At 47.8% G+C, this 13,525-nt stretch overlaps 1 long non-coding RNA gene across 1 annotated transcript; it reads right to left on the bottom strand.

Annotated features, from left to right (window-relative positions):
• Positions 1-420: 420 nt before the first annotated feature.
• On the bottom strand, positions 421-11,151 carry LOC310683986. The gene is made up of 3 exons (XR_014514624.1): positions 11,081-11,151; positions 2,320-2,484; positions 421-1,263 (listed from the first exon to the last, which is right to left on the bottom strand). It is a non-coding gene; the product is annotated as an uncharacterized lncRNA (long non-coding RNA).
• Positions 11,152-13,525: the final 2,374 nt, after the last annotated feature.

The raw sequence follows: 13,525 nt of genomic DNA, 5'->3' as shown, positions 1-13,525 counted from the left end.
AGTTCCCATTCTTCCTTAAAGTCACAGTTGTCCTTATCCCGCAGTTTGTATGTCAGTTTAGCCAACTCTGCATAGCTCATCAATTTTTCTTGCCACTGTTCTTTCGTTGGGATTTCCTCATTCGGATGAAGGCGTAGTTTCAATATTCTCTGAAGGTATAAATACCTGTTAGTCCTGCTCAAGAGCAGGCTAAGGTCCATTGATTTCAAAGGTCTAAGTATGAATTTGTTGGATATCTTCATTTGGTCTGCGTTTGACATTAGCGATGCTCAGATCCGACCTATTGACATTGAAGGCTGGGCTGAACTTAGGTCCATTGATTCTAGCGGGTCTCCTCTGAGTCAGTCTTCGTTAGAAGACAAACCCTTTGGGGGTACTTTAAAAAGAATTAAATTGTAAGGACTTTAAAAAAAAAAAAAGCAGATAAAACCTCTCATATAACAGAGGGCGAAGAGAATTCAGATTCTCAGCCCCAACACACACAAACATACACCCACACTGCTCTGTGTTTCACTTGCTAATGTGTTTCAGCGAATGTTGATTGGAAGTTTGGAGCCAATAACTCAAAACAGAACTGGTGGGAAGAATAAAATGTGTGTGTGTGTGGGGGGAGTCCGTCACTCGGCCTTTGCAACAGAACAACACTGGTAGGTAAACACAGAGGAAATCAAGGACAAAAGTCCAAGTGACTCAGCCCGTACGCAGATGATACTGAACCAGGAGGCATCTTTGGCAAGGTTCGGCAGACAGGAGCTCACTCTGATCATTCAAAAAACAATGAGTGACATGATTAGAAGAGATGGATGGATGGATGGATTGGAAGCCAGCCCTCTCTCTTTGGGGCTCAGCAGAAATCGCACCCCCACCCGTTCACCTCTCGGCGTTCCAGGTTACTCTGCCCGATGTCTTCAAGCTAATAAGGACCTGGGAGAAAAAACCATAATGAGGCCCTCAAGGTATGGATTTTCCAGCCTGTCGGAGATGATTTGAAGAGAGGTTCAATGGTGACATGTGTAGGAGACTCTCTCTCTCTCACACACACACACACCTGAGCAGATGTGTAACTCAAGCAAAGTCCTTGGGCTGGGGAGAGAAAATAAGAAATCTTTTCCAGCAAGACGTTCCTTCTACAGCTCTTTGCTTACCTGGACATCAGGAGTCATAGACTTGTAGAGTTGCAAGGGAGCTCTCCAAGGGGGATCTTGTTCAACCCCGTGCCGCAATGCAGGAATCGCAGCTCAAGAACCCCTGGTGGATGCTCATCTGACCGACATTTAAGAAGAGATTTAAGGAGAGTTCACCACCTTCTGAGGGAGTCTGTTCCCCTGTCAAATGGCTCCCACCAGGAGAAAGTTCTTCTGTCTAAGAGAACCAGCATGGTGTAGTGGTTAGAGCACCAGACAAAGACCTGGGAGAGACCAGGGTTTTGTTTTGTTTTATAATCATTTTTATTAAATTTTACAATAAGTGTAAGGCGACAAAAGCAAGAAAAAGTAAACCACAGCACAACAAACACAAAAGAATACAGCAGCACACAAACACAAAACAGCAAAAAATACAAATGAAGAAAAAAAACACACAATTTTTATCCTCATTATATTCTTGGCATTAACTTATTTCTCCGACCTCCCCAGACCTCCCTTCCCTGTATTCCAGATCATATATTCTGTCAGCAAATTCCTTCCCTCTGTCTTAATTTGATTTTTTAAATATCTTAATATAACTGTATTTCCTTATATCTTAAAATATTGGATCTTTTTTAATCTTTACATTTTTTACTAATAACCTTTTACATTCAATCTGGTGTCATCAAACATTCCTTATCTTATGGTGTTTCTGTAGATAGTCCTTGAACTTCTTCCAATCTTCCTTCACCGTCTCTTCTCCCTGGTCTCTGATTCTGCCAGTCATCTCTGCCAATTCCATATAGTCCATGACTTTCATCTGCCATTCTTCCAGCCTGGGTAGCTCCTGTGTCTTCCAACACTGTGCGATGAGAATTCTTGCTGCTGTTGTGGCAGGAGAGACCAGGGTTTAAATCCCTGCTTGGCTATGAAACTCACTGGAGACAGTGGCAGAGAACAGGCAGGGGCGTGGCTGGCGCGCACCTTGGGGGCGTGGTGTGCCGCCCGCAGGGGCGTGGTGCGTATCCTGGGGCTGTGGCACGCATCCTGGGGGCATGGCGCCTAGTGCAGGGGGGCCAGCCATGATGGCACCCAACCGGGATCGTGCCACTGGGGGCGGTACACTCTCCCCGCATGCCTGTTCCTCCGCCAGTGACTGGGGGACCAGTTACTGCCTTCTCTCAGCCTAACCTACCTCACAGTGGAGAGTGCTCTTGTGTTTGGATTCTGCTTGCTGGTTTCCCATAGGTATCCGCTGAGCCACTGTGAGAACAGGATGCTGGACCAGACGTGCCATTGGCCTGATCTAGAGAAAGGCTCTTCTTATTTTCGTAGGGTCTTCTCAGTGGTAGCCCCCAAGCTGCGGAATGAACTGCCCACTGAGACACGGTGGTCAGCTTCTGCTAGCATCTATCAGGCTTCCCTGGACCTCTGGTACCAGCTGCGTGATGTAGTCACCTTATTTTTATTGCATATTCTTTTGCAAAAGCTTGTCTTTTGATATGCCACCTTGCTGCTATTTTAGTGAGAGAGATAGGCATGCTTTCAATCAAGGAACTCCCCCAGATGTTTTGGGGGGTATGCAGATGTCAGATTGGCTCACGGGCCAGGATTCCTTTACTCCCTGCTGCAAGCCCCCCGCCAGCTGCAGAGCATTGTGGGATTCCCCCGCTTGTAGCCGGCGGGAGAGAGCAAGAGCTGCATTAGAGAGCTCCGCCCGCCCGCCCCCTTTCGTCCCCGCCTGCTCCCCTTGCCTCACTCCACCCCATTAGTCATGCTGTCTCATTTTCTATTAGTTCCCTTCAATATTTTATGGGCCCTGTTTCCCTTCAGGTAGCAACAATGCAGGGGTCAGCAAAATCTAGTGCTGCGCTCTCAAGTGCCGGCGCTGTGACTGCTGTATATTATTTACCAGAGCATTATTATGGCCCGCCAGCCTCGCTCAAAGTGAAAAGGCCTGTCAGGACCTCTCCTCGTCCAGGCAGAGAGAGGCACGGGAAAAGGTGGAAGGTGTCACGTGCGAATCCTGCCTGCCTGGTGAAACGCAGGCAATCGCAGTGCCCCACTTGACCCTCAGCTCCTTCCCCCTCCTCCTTTCTCCACGCCAATCAGTTTCCTGAATTGAGTGCCAATTCAACACACATGCAAACACACATACCCCAAATGCCTGGAAATATGAATTGCATCAGTGTGGATGGATATTATTATCGTTGTTGTAAGAAAAAGCTGCTCCCTTTCCCTTATGGGGTATCCAAGAGCCTGTAGAGAGTCCTTAAGTGGGTGCCCTATCGGTGGGAGAAAATAACAGAGGCCAGCCAGAGTATATTCAGAAGTAAAGTGGCTAGTAAGCCTGATCTTGGGGACACGGGTGGTGCTGTGGGTTAAACCACAGAGCCTAGGACTTGCTGATCAGAAGGTCGGCGGTTCGAATCCCCGTGACAGGGTGAGCTCCCGTTGCTCAGTCCCAGCTCCTGCCAACCTAGCAGTTCGAAAGCATGTCAAAGTGCAAGTAGATAAATAGGTACCGCTCCAGCGGGAAGATAAACGGCATTTCTGTGCGCTGCTCTGGTTCACCGGAAGCGGCTTAGTCATGCTGGCCACATGACCCGGAAGCTGTACGCCAGCTCTCTTGGCCAATAAAGCGAGATGAGTGTCGCAACCCCAGAGTCGGTCACAACTGGACCTAATGGACAGGGGTCCCTTTACCTTTTAAGCCTGATCTTAATTGAAGGAACTGTTGCAACAGGGTCCCCACTCACCACATGCAGGAGGGAAGAGGACATGTCTGGCACTCAGTGTAAACTACTGAGCCTCTTCGGCTTGCCGATCGGAAGGTTGGTGGTTTGAATTCCCATGACGGAGTGAGCTCCTGTTTCTCTGCCCCAGCTCCTTCCAACCTAGCAGTTCAAAAGCACGCCACTGCAAGTAGATGAATAGGTACCGCTGCCGCGGGAAGGTAAACAGCATTTCCATGTGCTCTGGCTTCCATCACAGTGTCCCGTTGCACCAGAAGTGGTTTAGTCATGCTGGCCACGTGACCTGGAAAGCTGTCTGTGGACAAACGCCGGCTCCCTCGGCCTGAAAGTGAGATGAGTGCCGTAACCCCATAGTCACCTTTGACTGGACTTAACCGTCCAAGGAGTCCTTGAACTTTTAACCTTTATGCTGGAGAAAGGTTGGAGGGTATGTTAGTGGTCACCACTGCCTCCTGTGGCAGTGAGTTCCACAGTTTAACTGTGCGCAGGAGGCTAGTGGCCTTTCATGCCTTCTGAATAAACACGCTTTCATTTCCCCACACAGCGCAACGTTCCTGAGTTTCCTAGCTCCGCCTGGTGTGCCTCCTTCCAGTTCAGTCTGCACAAGATTGGCGATGTCCCAAAGTGTGCATCTCCCCCCTCCTTTAAAGCCTCACAGCCAAGGGAACACACAGACACATATACACCCAGGAGCAAAGGGCAGGCTGCAAGCCAAGTCAGCGCTCTTTTTTTTCATCACTCTACTGGCTGGTTTGGCAAAAGAACAAGGGCAGACTGTTCTCTGCTAATCCCTCCTCTGGGCTGGGAGCAGGGGAGAGGCATGAACTCAGCCGGGAGCAAGAGAGAGCGGATCTGTGTGCCGCTCACACGCATGCGTCGGTGCATGCCAGCTTTTGGGAGCATCCCGGCTAATACCTGCTGAGTCACATCTGGATGAGTCCAGCGGTGTCACCACCGCAAAGCAATTTGTCTCTCGCTCAGGCAAGAGGCATCCATGGTGGATCACCGGCTCTCTGCAAGCAGAGCGAGGCCGGGAGAACAATGTCCCTATCTCTTTGCTGAATTGCCGCATGGCTGAGCTCGCCTCTTCCTCGAGAAAGGGCAGCGGGCAAAGAGTTTGAGCCTGATCTTCGCATCTAGACAACTGTCTGCCAGCAAGGTGGGGTGTTTTGAATGAAGCGGGGGCACAGCTCGGGGGCTCTTTGCATGCAGAAGGTCCCTGGTTCACTCCTGGAAACCTGGAGAACCTCTGCCAGTCAGTGCAGTCAACAGCATAGCCTCCAAAATTTATCCAATGAAAATAGAGATGTCTGTTGTTGTTGTTTTATACCCTGCCCATAACTGAATGGGTTTTCCCAGCCACTCTGGGCGGCTTCCAACAAATATTAGGTAAAGCTAAAGGGACCCCTGACCATTAGGTCCAGTCGTGACCGACTCTGGGGTTGCGGCACTCATCTCGCTTTATTGGCCGAGGGAGCCAGCATACAGCTTCCAAGTCATGTGGCCAGCATGACTAAGCCGCTTCTGGCAAACCAGAGCAGCGCACAGAAACGCCATTTACCTTCCCTCCAGAGTGGTACCTCTTTATCTACTTGCACTTTGACGTGCTTTCGAACTGCTAGGTTGGCAGGAGCAGGGACCGAGCAATGGGAGCTCACCCCATCGTGGGGATTCGAACCACCGACCTTCTTATCAGCAAGTCCTAGGCTCTGTGGTTTAACCCACAGCGCCACCCGTGTCCCTCCAGCAAATATTAAAACATAATAAAATCTAACCAACAAACTGAAACTAGCGCAGGGACAAATAAAAGGAGATAACTCCACCCATTGTGGCTCCCCTTTATTACACGGTGTTATGTACTAAGCTTGGATCCTAGAACAATAGGCAAGTAGGATCCTAGAATGCATCAACTGATTGGTTTGCAGGAAAAGACTAATCAGGCTCCAGGAGGAACTTAATCAGCCTATTAGGCTGGTAGGATCGTAGAATTCAATAACTGATTGGCCCGCAGGAAAAGACCAATCAGGCTCCAGGAGGGAAGCAGAATCAGCCAAACAGACGGGACTCATTGTGTAAATAATGTATATAAAAACCTGAGGTTTTGGGGGGCAATTCAATCACTGTTTTACAAGCTGCAATAAAGAGCATGAAATCACTGCAGGACTCCGCGTATATTTCACACATACAGCCCAACATGACAAGAACCCTCCAACAGCATACGAATCAATATGGCTAAGTTTACAGACCCAACAACGCCTTCCGCCTTCTCACATGCAAACAAAACTGAATGCAGTCAACTATAGACAACCAGCCATGTCCTGCCCCCCAATCTCTCTCACCACCAATGAAAACTAATAAATGCATAGAAAGAGGACCTGCCCACGTGACGCTGACACTAAAACCTTGCACATATGCTACGTAAAAGAATGAAAGTTATTTTCTTCTTCTTTGGCGATCACTCACAGCTGAGTAAGATTGTCTTCCATAAAAATGGTCTTAACAGTGTGTCCGTAAGTGACTGTGGAGGCCAATTCTGGATCCACATGTCCTTCCACAGTGGTTTCCGGGTGGGAGTTGATCACGGTGAGGGTTTGCCAAGCGTGCCTTCTTCTTAGCACGTTTCTCCCTTGTGTCCTGAGTTCAAGCATCTTCAAAGCCCACGACATCTTTGGTAAAGGCTGTTCTCCAACTGGAGCGCTCGCAGGCCAGTGTTTCCCATTCGGCAGTGTTTATACTACATTTTTTAAGATTTGCCTTGAGAGAGTCTTTAAACCTCTTTTGTTGACCACTGGCATTACGCTTTCAATTTTTAAATTCGGAATAGAGTAGTTGCTTTCGAAGATTCTCCCTCCCTACTCTCTCTCCCCACCTCTCTTCTCCCCCAACTTTATACTGTATACAATATCAACGTCCCACATCAAACAGAACTGATCTGTAGAAAGGACATTATGACCTGAAAACTGAGGCAATGTATGCACTTTTGTAAACCAAGAAAATCTTTAATAAAAACCATAATACACACACACACACAAACACACACACACAATTTAAAATACTCATTTTACATCCTTAAGACATCAAGGACTTCCTTTCTTCTCTTTTCATGGTCCATTTCACCTAACATAAATCCCTGCATATTTTACAAAAACTATACCAATCGGTATTCCATCATTACATCCATCCAAACTTATTTACACTGTTGAATTTATCTTAACGCTGCCAGTGTTTCCAGCTGTACACAGTTATTTCCCATATATTCAACGAACGCTTTCCAATCTTCTCTAAATGTATGTTCTTCTTGTTCTCTTATTCTATATGTGAAGTCTGCAGGTTGTGCATATTCTGCCAGCTTAAGTTGCCATTCTTCTTTGGTTGGGACCTTGCTCGTTTTCCATTTTGAGGCTAACAAAACATGCGACTCAGCAGTGACATACATAAATAACCTCTTTTGACACTTGGGAATTTCAATCTGAATTATCCCCAACAGAAAGGACTCTGGGGGTTTTTTTTTGGGGGGGAGTACTTTTAAACACCCCCCCCAATTCATTCTGGATCATTTCCCAACACTCTTTTTCTCTTTTACAAGTCCTGGCATGAAACATTTTCTACCAGCCTTTATTCAAAACCAAATGGACTGGAGTCTTACTTTATTTCAAGGGGAAGTGTCATAGGTCGGTGGCAGAGCAGCTGCTTAGCATGTAGAAGGTCCCTGGCAGCATCTCTACAGGAGGGGAGGGGACTCTAGTGCTCAGGTGCTGCTTGTGAGTTTCCCACAAGCCTCTGCTTGGCCACTATAAGAACAGGATACTGGACTGACCCAGCAGACTTTTCTTAGGTTCTTAGGTGAGGCATCCTGTCTGCCTTCTTTTTCAACAATAAAAAGAAACCCAACCGCAGAGATCTGAAGCAGGAGAAGAGAAAGTTTGGAGGAGAAAAGTTCCTGTTGGGTAGAGGGGAAAACGAACCCAGGAGTCCTGCCCTCTAACATCTCCACCTTCACCACAGCAGCCTGGGGAGCTTTGAAAGTACACAATCAATGGATTCCTCGGTACCTGTCAGTTTGCATTTAAACTGAGCAGGATGTGTTCTGGATGTTTGAGGCTGAGGAGGAAATCTATCCAAGTGTTTGTGAGAAACACACCGTGTGTTTCTTTAAGAAAAGAAAAGGAATTCGCTCCCAAGCCTACCTTCAGACTTGCAAAAGCAGCTCTAGGTATTTGTCTGTAACCTTCAGCTGCAACCTCTTATAGGTACGTCCATCAGCCTCAAATCTAGATTTGGGGCATCGAAAGGACATGGTGGGGGGGGGGGTCTCTGTCTCCCAGAGAGTCGTAAGAACACAAGAAAAGCCTGCCGGATCAGACCAATCAAGTCCAGCATCACAGTGGCAACCTCCCAACTGGAAACCCTCAAGCAGAATTCAAGTGCAAGAGCATTCTGCCCTCCCATGACTTTCGGCAACTGGTACTTACTTTATTATTTATGCCTTGCCCATCTGTCTTGGTTGCCCCAGGCAATGTGGGCAACTTTCAGCATATATAGAAACATAATCCTTCTCTTTGCCAATACTCGTAGCTGAGTAAGATTGTCTTCCATAAAAACAGTCATCACACTAGGTCCATAAGTGACTGTGGAGGCCAATTCCGGATCCACACGTCCTTCCACAGTGGAGACATTGGTTTCCTGGTGGTAGTTGATCACAGTGAGGTTTTGCCATGTGTGTCTTCTTCTTAGCACGTTTCTCCCTTTCATCCTGAGTTTGAGTGTCTTCAAAACCCACAGCACCTTTGGTAAAGGCTGTTCTCCAGTTGGAGCTCTCGCAGGCTAGTGTTTCCCAGTTGTCAGTGTTTATATTACATTTTTTTAGATTTGCCTTGAGAGAGTCTTTAAACCTCTTTTGTTGACCAACGGCATTACACTTTCCATTTTTAAGTTTGGAATAGAGCAGTTGCTTTGGAAGACGATAACCAGGCATCCGCACAACCAGTCCAACAAAGTTGATGTTGCAGAATCATTGCTTCAACATGGGTGATCTTTGCTTCTTTCAGTACACTGGCATTAGTTCCCCTATCTTCCCAAGTGTTGTGTAAAAATTTTCAGAGTCACCGTTGGTGGAATCTTTCAAGGAGTTTTAAATGGCATTTATAAGTGATCCATGTTTCACAAGCATACAGTAACGTTGGTAGTACAATAGCTTTGTAAAGAAGCATTTTGGTTTCCCCGCGAATGTCCCAGTCCTCAAACACTCTGCACTTCAGTCGGGAGAAAGCTGCACTCGCAGAGCTCAGGCGATGCTGGATTTTGCATCAATGTACAGTGGTACCTCTGGTTAAGAACTTAAGGTCCGTTCTTAACCTGAAACCATTCTTAACCTGAAACTGTTCTTAACTTGAAGCACCACTTTAGCTAATGGGGCCTCCCACTGCTGCTGTGCGGCCGGAGCACAATTTCTGTTCTCGTCCTGAAGCAAAGTTCTTAACCCGAGGTACTATTTCTGGGATAGTGGAGTGTGTAACCTGAAGCGTCTGTAACCTGAACCGTCTGTAACGCGAGGTACCACTTATAAAAACATAATAGCTCCATACTCTCTGACATTTCTCCAATGAAAATAGGGACATCCTAAGGAAAAGCAGAACATTCCAGGATCAAATCAGAAACCAGGACGTCTTCTGTAAATCCAGGACTGTCCCTGGAAAATAGGGACACTTGGAGGGTCTGCATTAGATGTCCATGAGTTATGATAGTGTTTTAAGCGAAGGAGAAAGCCCCCAAGACAGACCCTTTGGTCCATTTAGCTTAGACTTGACTACACTTCCTGGTAGAGACTCCCCAGAGACTCTCCAAGCCATTCCCGGAGGTACCAGGATTAAAACTGGGACCTTTGACATGCTCCATGACTGAACTATGGCCCTTCCATTGAAGAAGGGGGTGGGGGAATATTTTGGCTGAAAGAGCCTGGTCCTTATCTTCTCCCACCCTGTTCCTTGCAAGGAGCATAGGACTTCGTGTATCAGTGTGGCTTGAGGAAGATCAAATGGGGAGGCCAAATTGACTCTGCAGGCTCTGCAGGTTGAAGGTTTCTCATCCCTGCCTGAAGGCACAAAAACACAGAAACAAACTGCCTTGTTACAGAGTCAGAACACCAGACCACTGACCACCAGAGACTCTCCGAGGTTTCAGTCAGGAGGCTCCCCTTGCCCTGCCTGGAAATTCCTGGGATTGAACATGGATCATCTGTATGCCAAGCAGGTGCTCTAACTACTGAGCTATGGACACACACTTAAAAATATTACAGTGGTACCTCGAGTTAAGAACTTAATTCATTCTGGAGGTCCGTTCTTAACCTGAAACTGTTCTTAACTTGATATACCACTTTAGCTAATGGGGCCTCCTCCTGCTGCTGCGCTGCCGGAGCACGATTTCTTTTCTCAACCTGAAGCAAAGTTCTTAACCCGAGGTACTATTTCTGAGTTAGCGGATTCTGTAACCTGAAGCGTATGTAACCTGAAGCATATGTAACCCAAGGTACCACTGTACAAGAAGAAGAAGAAGAAGAAGAAGAAGAAGAAGAAGGGGAGGAGTTTGGATTTAATATCCCTCTTTATCACTACCCGAAGGAGTCTGAAAGTGGCTAACATTCTCCTTTCCCTTCCTCCCCCACAACAAACACTCTGTGAGGTGAGTGAGGCTGAGAGACTTCAGAGAAGTGTGACTAGCCCAAGGTCACCCAGCAGCTGTATGTGGAGGAGCGGAAACGCGAACCCGGTTCCCCAGATTACAAGTCTACCACTCTTAACCACTACACCACACTGGCTCTCAAGCTTCTAGTCCTCATAATTCTGACTTACCGTATTTTTCGCTCTATAAGACGCACCAGACCACAAGACGCACCTAGTTTTTGAAGGAGGAAAAGAAGAAAAAAAATATTCTGAATCTCAAAAGCCAGAACAGCAAGAGGGATCGCTGCACAGTGAAAGCAGCAATCCCTCTTGCTGTTCTGGCTTCTGGGATAGCTGCGCAGCTTGCATTCGCTCCATAAGATGCACACACATTTCCCCTTACTTTTTAGGAGGGAAAAAGTTAGTCTTATAGAGCAAAAAATACGGTAAGTACTGTAGCTGCCTTATCCTGAGTCAGGCTGGTGGTCCAGTATTGCCTACCCTGACTTGCAGTCTCACTCCAGCAGTTTCCGAGACCTACCTGGAGATGTCATTGGGGATGGACCCTGGGACCTTCTGCATGCAAAGCAGGTGGTCTGGCCCTGAACTGTGGGCAAGGAAAGAAGAATGGAAACAGGACACCTGGACCAGAGGTTCACAGCGAGGGGGGAGGGTGTGGCAGTGACATGCAAGGTGTTCTTGAAACTATTGCTCAGCTGTTGGAAGAGCACCAGGGGAACCTCTTAAGAGTGTCTATTTTGGCTAACAGCAGGGGGAGGAAAGCCACTCGGTGTTGTTTGCAGGAGAGTCCTCCATGCAAGAGAAGCTGCCTGTTTTGCAAGATTCTTAGGCAGGGAAGGGAAGCATGGAGTGTTTTCACTGCGAGAGAGGTTAAAGAGGGGTGTCACGATGGCAATCTGTAAGCACCATCACAAGGAGAAGGAGTGGGCGGGCGTCAGGAAAATAGCAGTTTCTTCTGAAGAGTGCTTAATGCTGCCAACTTAAACCTGGGAACACAGCAACAGTCTCTCTCACATACACAAAGCGGAGAACTGCCATCCGAAAGCAGGGACAAGCAGATATTCCTCTTCATTGGCTCTTGAAGCAACCCCCAGATGTGGGATCCCTTGTACCCATGTCAAAATTTTGCAGTTGTTTTTTGCAGTTGTTCTGCAATATAAACCCTGCCTTTGCAAGTCATACAACACACTGGGGTTCCTACTTGTGAGTCGAGGACCCACCACCCGCATAGGAGTATAATAAGACACAAGGACACATTATTTTAGGTTAATGGGCAAAATTAGGCTACAATTTTTATTGGTTACAGCATGCGAGTAGTACTGGCTTAGGCACTGGATGAAACAGCAATACCAGACTCCATCCAGCACAGCTGGGAGTCATATCAGGGTTAACAACCAATGGGAGGAACTTGTTGATGCAAATACAACTGGAAGCAACCCCATGACATCACTGGGGATTGTGCCATGGCCGTAGCCACCAGCAAGGCATCGGACAGGATCCACAACTGCCAGATTCCTTTAGTGGAATACCCAAAAGAGGAGGGGTAGATGATGGCGCATACCCAATCCTCCGACACAGCACACATATTCCAATGCCCAACCATGCAGGCAAGAATTAGGCACTCTGCTGTGGTCTTGATCCGAAGATGGTCTTGATTGAAGAGGGTCTTGATCCGAGGAGGCTTGGTCTGACAAGATCTGAAGAAAGCAGGAACAGACTGGGAGCTGAGCACTGCCGCGGCTGTTTAAATGCGGCTAGCCCCGCCCACCAGCGGGCCCTATTGGTCAGCTGGAAGGCTTGGCAGTGGCAGCAGAAGCAATCAGGTGCAGGGAGCTGAGTACGCCCCCCTGCCCCAGCGGGAAACTGCTCCCGCTCACAACCCCTCCCCTCTGGGAGGAGGAGAGGCCTTGTTGTTGTTTAGTCATTTAGTCGTGTCCGACTCTTCGTGACCCCATGGACCAGAGCACGCCAGGCACTCCTGTCTTCCACTGCCTCCCGCAGTTTGGTCAAACTCATGCTGGTAACTACGAGAACACTGTCCAACTATATTGTCCTCTGTCATCCCCTTCTCCTTGTGCCCTCCATCTTTCTCACCATCAGGGTCTTTTCCAGGGAGTCTTCTCTTCTCATGAGGTGGCCAAAATATTGGAGCCTCAGCTTCAGAATCTGTCCTTCAGGATCTGTCCTCAGGGCTGATTTCCTTAAGAATGGAGAGGTTTTATCTTCTTGCAGTCCATGGGACTCTCAAGAGTCTCCTCCAGCACCATAATTCAAAAGCATCAATTCTTCGGTGATCAGCCTTCTTGATGGTCCAGCTCTCACTTCCATACATCACTACTGGGAAAACCATAGCTTTAACTATACGGACCTTTGTCGGCAAGGTGATGTCTCTGCTTTTTAAGATGCTGTGATGGAGGTAGCCATGCTCGTAGCTTCGAGACCACTATCCAACCATCTTGTCCTCTGTCGTCCCCTTCTCCTTGTGCCCCCCATCTTTCCCAACATCAGGGTCTTTTCCAGGGAGTCTTCTCTTCTCACGAGGTGGCCAAAGTATTGGAGCCTCAGCTTCACGATCTGTCCTTCCCCCTTCACGATCTGTCCTTCCCCCTTGCCATGGAGAAGGGACTTCAATAACTCAGAGAAGCTATGAACTATGCTGTGCAGCAGAGGCCTTAACAGCGCTCAAATCCAGGACACTGCAAAATGATGTCAAAGCTTTGGCACAGGTTTGGAGGCGCCCAAATTCTGAGGTTCGTAGCTGACACAACTCTGGTGTGGGCGGCTACGACAGATTAGTGGCACCCTTAAGGGATTTGTTAAAGGACAGCAGAATTTCAATAGGATCATAGGGTCAGTGAGTCCAGCCCCCTTCAATACAGGGGTTAAAGCTAAAGAACGCCATTCAACCCTTGCTTAAAAACTGAGCCCACCAGCTTCCTAGGGAGTCTGTTCCGCTGTCAAACAG

This window comes from Podarcis tiliguerta, assembly GCF_965153285.1.
Source record: "Podarcis tiliguerta genome assembly, chromosome: 8".
NCBI classification, from domain to species: domain Eukaryota; kingdom Metazoa; phylum Chordata; class Lepidosauria; order Squamata; family Lacertidae; genus Podarcis; species Podarcis tiliguerta.
The sequence above is the reverse complement of the archived record's forward strand: the minus strand, read 5'-3'. Positions and strand labels throughout refer to the sequence as shown.